Here is a 5,307-nt window from a genome sequence, read left to right as displayed (position 1 = left end):
TACTTCTTTAAAGTGACACCAGGCCCGGTGACCTTTGGGACATGGTTTGACCCCCTATAGGGATGTGTGATCATCATGAAACGTTCAGATCACTTACAACTCAATAGAGTCTACCTTCCTGTAACGTTTCAGCCTGATTGGACCTTGTTTTCACACAAATGAACCCAGAATGATGTGAAATTGTGCTTCGTGCAACATAATTCTGGGTGCCATTTAAAAACCATAAGTGCTAATGACTCCATTCCTTTTTGAGGAACTAGGGGCTGTTAATTGGAGTACTCTAAAAAAACCTGACCTGTCTAGGATATTCAGAAGCCAGGTTATAAGCCCACAAATGTGTAAATGGACTACTTCTTTAAAGTGACACCAGGCCCGGTGACCTTTGGGACATGGTTTGACCCCCTATAGGAATGTGCTATCATCATGAAACGTTCAGATCACTTACAACTCAATAGATTCTACCTTCTTGTAACATTTCAGCCTGATTGGACCTTGTTTTCACACAAATGGACCCAGAATGATGTGAAATTGCGCTTCCTGCAACATAATTCTGGGTGCCATTTAAAAACCATAAGTGCTAATGACTCCATTCCTTTTTGGGGTAATGGGGGCTGTTAATTGGAGTACACTAAAACAAACCTGACCTCTCTAGGATATTCAGAAACCAAGTTATAAGCCCACAAATGTGTAACTTGACTACTGCTTTAGAGTGACACCAGGCCTGGTGACCTTTGGGACAGGGTTTGACCCCCTATAGGAATGTGCGATCATCATCAAACGTTCAGATCACTTACAACTCAATAGATTCTACCTTCTTCTAACGTTTCAGCCTGACTGGACCTTGTTTTCACACAAAGGGACCCAGAATGATGTGACATTGTGCTTCATGCAACATAATTCTGGGTGCCATTTACAAACCATAAGTGCTAATGACTCCATTCCTTTTTGTGGTTGTAGGGGCTGTTGATTGGAGTACACTAAAACAAACCTGGCCTCTCTTGGACATTCAGAAGCCAAGTTATAAGCCCACAAAGGTGTAACTGGAATACTTCTTTAAATTGACACCAGATCCGGTGAACTCTGGGACATGGTTTGACCCCCTTAGGGAAGTGCTAATGACTCCATTCCTGTTTGTGGTTGTAGGGGCTGTTGATTGGAGTACACTAAAACAAACCTGACCTCTCTAGGACATTCAGAAGCCAAGTTATAAGCCCACAAATGTGTAACTGGACTACTTCTTTAAAGTGACACCAGGCCCGGTGACCTTTGGGACATGGTTTGACCTCCTATAGGAATGTGCGATCATCATGAAACGTTCAGATCACTTACAACTCAATAGATTCTACCTTCTTGTAACGTTTCAGCCTGACTGGACCTTGTTTTCACACAAATTGACCCAGAATGATGTGAAATTGTGCTTCGTGCAACATAATTCTGGGTGCCATTTAAAAACCATAAGTGCTAATGACGCCATTCCTTTTTGGGGTAATGGGGGCTGTTAATTGGAGTACACTAAAACAAACCTGACCTCTCTAGGATATTCAGAAGCCAAGTTATAAGCCCACAAATGTGTAACTGGACTACTGCTTTAGAGTGACACCAGGCCTGGTGACCTTTGGGACATGGTTTGACCCCCTATAGGAATGTGCGATCATCATCAAACGTTCAGATCACTTACAACTCAATAGATTCTACCTTCTTGTAATGTTTCAGCCTGATTGGACCTTGTTTTCACACAAAGGGACCCAGAATGATGTGACATTGTGCTTCGTGCAACATAATTCTGGGTGCCATTTACAAACCATAAGTGCTAATGACTCCATTCCTTTTTGTGGTTGTAGGGGCTGTTGATTGGAGTACACTGAAACAAACCTGATCTCTCTAGGACATTCAGAAGCCAAGTTATAAGCCCACAAATGTGTAACTGGACTACTTCTTTAAATTGACACCAGATCCGGTGACCTTTGGGACATGGTTTGACCCCCTTAGGAAAGTGCTATCATCATGAAACGTTCAGATCACTTACAACTCAATAGATTCTACCTTCCTGTAACGTTTCAGCCTGATTGGACCTTGTTTTCACACAAATGAACCCAGAATGATGTGAAATTGTGCTTCGTGCAACATAATTCTGGGTGCCATTTAAAAACCATAAGTGCTAATGACTCCATTCATTTTTGGGGTAATGGGGGCTGTTAATTGGAATGCTCTAAAACAAACCTGACCTCTCTAGGATATTCAGAAGCCAAGTTATAAGCCCACAAATGTGTAACTGGACTACTTCTTTAAAGTGACACCAGGCCCGGTGACCTTTGGGACATGGTTTGACCCCCTATAGGAATGTGCGATCATCATGAAACATTCAGATCACTTACAACTCAATAGATTCTACCTTCTTGTAACGTTTCAGCCTGATTGGACCTTGTTTTCACACAAATGAACCCAGAATGATGTGAAATTGTGCTTCATGCAACATAATTCTGGGTGCCATTTAAAAACCATAAGTGCTAATGACTCCATTCCTTTTTCGGGTAATGGGGGCTGTTAATTGGAGTGCTCTAAAACAAACCTGACCTCTCTAGGATATTCAGAAGCCAAGTTATAAGCCCACAAATGTGTAACTGGACTACTTCTTGAGAGTGACACCAGGCCCGGTGACCTTTGGGACATGGTTTGACCCCCTATAGGAATGTGCAATCATCATGAAACGTTCAGATCACTTACAACTCAATAGATTCTACCTTCTTGTAACGTTTCAGCTTGATTGGACCTTGTTTTCACACAAATGAGCCCAGAATGATGTGAAATTGTGCTTCGTGCAACATAATTCTGGGTGCCATTTAAAAACAATAAGTGCTAATGACTCCATTCCTTTTTGAGGTACTAGGGGCTGTTAATTGGAGTACTCTAAAACAAACCTGACCTGTCTAGGATATTCAGAAGCCAAGTTATAAGCCCACAAATGTGTAAATGGACTACTTCTTTAAAGTGACACCAGGCCCGGTGACCTTTGGGACATGGTTTGACCCCCTATAGGAATGTGTGATCATCATGAAATGTTCAGATCACTTACAACTCAATAGATTCTACCTTTTTAGTAACATTTCAGCCTGATTGGACCTTGTTTTCACACAAATGGACCCAGAATGATGTGAAATTGTGCTTCCTGCAACATAATTCTGGGTGCCATTTACAAACCATAGGTGCTAATGACTCCATTCCTTTTTTTGGTTTTAGGGGCTGTTGATTGGAGTACACTAAAACAAACCTGATCTCTCTAGGACATTCAGAAGCCAAGTTATAAGCCCACAAATGTGTAACTGGACTACTTCTTTAAATTGACACCGGATCCGGTGAACTCTGGGACATGGTTTGACCCCCTTAGGGAAGTGCTAATGACTCCATTCCTGTTTGTGGTTGTAGGGGCTGTTGATTGGAGTACACTAAAACAAACCTGACCTCTCTAGGACATTCAGAAGCCAAGTTATAAGCCCACAAAGGTGTAACTGGACTACTTCTTTAAAGTGACACCAGGCCCGTTGACCTTTGGGACATGGTTTGACCCCCTAAAGGAACGTGTGATCATCATGAAACGTTCAGATCACTTACAACTCAATAGATTCTTCCTTCTTGTAACGTTTCAGCCTGACTGGACCTTGTTTTCACACAAATGGACCCAGAATGATGTGAAATTGTGCTTCGTGCAACATAATTCTGGGTGCCATTTAAAAACCATAAGTGCTAATGACTCCATTCCTTTTTGGGGTAATGGGGGCTGTTAATTGGAGTACACTAAAACAAACCTGACCTCTCTAGGATATTCAGAAGCCAAGTTATAAGCCCACAAATGTGTAACTGGACTACTTCTTTAGAGTGACACCAGGCCTGGTGACCTTTGGGACATGGTTTGACCCCCTATAGGAATGTGCGATCATCATCAAACGTTCAGATCACTTACAACTCAATAGATTCTACCTTCTTGTAACGTTTCAGCCTGATTGGACCTTGTTTTCACACAAATGGACCCAGAAAGATTTGACATTGTGCTTCGTGCAACATAATTCTGGGTGCCATTTACAAACCATAAGTGCTAATGACTCCATTCCTTTTTGTGGTTGTAGGGGCTGTTGATTGGAATACACTAAAACAAACCTGATCTCTCTAGGACATTCAGAAGTCTAGTTATAAGCCCACAAATGTGTAACTGGACCACTTCTTTAAATTGACACCAGATCCGGTGACCTTTGGGACATGGTTTGACCCCCTTAGGAAAGTGCTATCATCATGAAACATTCAGATCACTTACAACTCAATAGATTCTACCTTCCTGTAACGTTTCAGCCTGATTGGACCTTGTTTTCACACAAATGTTCCCAGAATGATGTGAAATTGTGCTTCTTGCAACATAATTCTGGGTGCCATTTAAAAACCATAAGTGCTAATGACTCCATTCCTTTTTGGGGTAATGGGGGCTGTTAATTGGAATACTCTAAAACAAACCTGACCTGTCTAGGATATTCAGAAGCCAAGTTATAAGCCCACAAATGTGTAAATGGACTACTTCTTTAAAGTGACACCAGGCCCGGTGACCTTTGGGACATGGTTTGACCCCCTATAGGAATGTGCGATCATCATGAAACGTTCAGATCGCTTACAACTCAATAGATTCTACCTTCTTGTAACATTTCAGCCTGATTGGACCTTGTTTTCACACAAATGGACCCAGAATGATGTGAAATTGTGATTCCTGCAACATAATTCTGGGTGCCATTTACAAATCATAAGTGCTAATGACTCCATTCCTTTTTGTGGTTGTAGGGGCTGTTGATTGGAGTACACTAAGACAAACCTGACCTCTCTAGGACATTCAGAAGCCAAGTTATAAGCCCACAAAGGTGTAACTGGACTACTTCTTTAAGGTGACACCAGGCGCGGTGACCTTTGGGACATGGTTTTACCCCCTATAGGAATGTGCGATCATCATGAAACATTCAGATAACTTACAACTCAATAGATTCTACCTTCTTGTAACGTTTCAGCCTGATTGGACCTTGTTTTCACACAAATGGACCCAGAATGATGTAAAATTGTGCTTCGTGCAACATAATCCTGGGTGCCATTTACAAACCATAAGTGCTAATGACTCCATTCCTGTTTGTGGTTGTAGGGGCTGTTGATTGGAGTACACTAAAACAAACCTGACCTCTCTTGGACATTCAGAAGCCAAGTTATAAGCCCACAAAGGTGTAACTGGAATACTTCTTTAAATTGACACCAGATCCGGTGAACTCTGGGACATGGTTTGAC

This window comes from Nothobranchius furzeri, chromosome 6, assembly GCF_043380555.1.
Source record: "Nothobranchius furzeri strain GRZ-AD chromosome 6, NfurGRZ-RIMD1, whole genome shotgun sequence".
In the NCBI taxonomy this organism is placed as follows: Eukaryota; Metazoa; Chordata; class Actinopteri; order Cyprinodontiformes; family Nothobranchiidae; genus Nothobranchius; species Nothobranchius furzeri.
Note: the sequence above shows the minus strand (reverse complement) of the source record.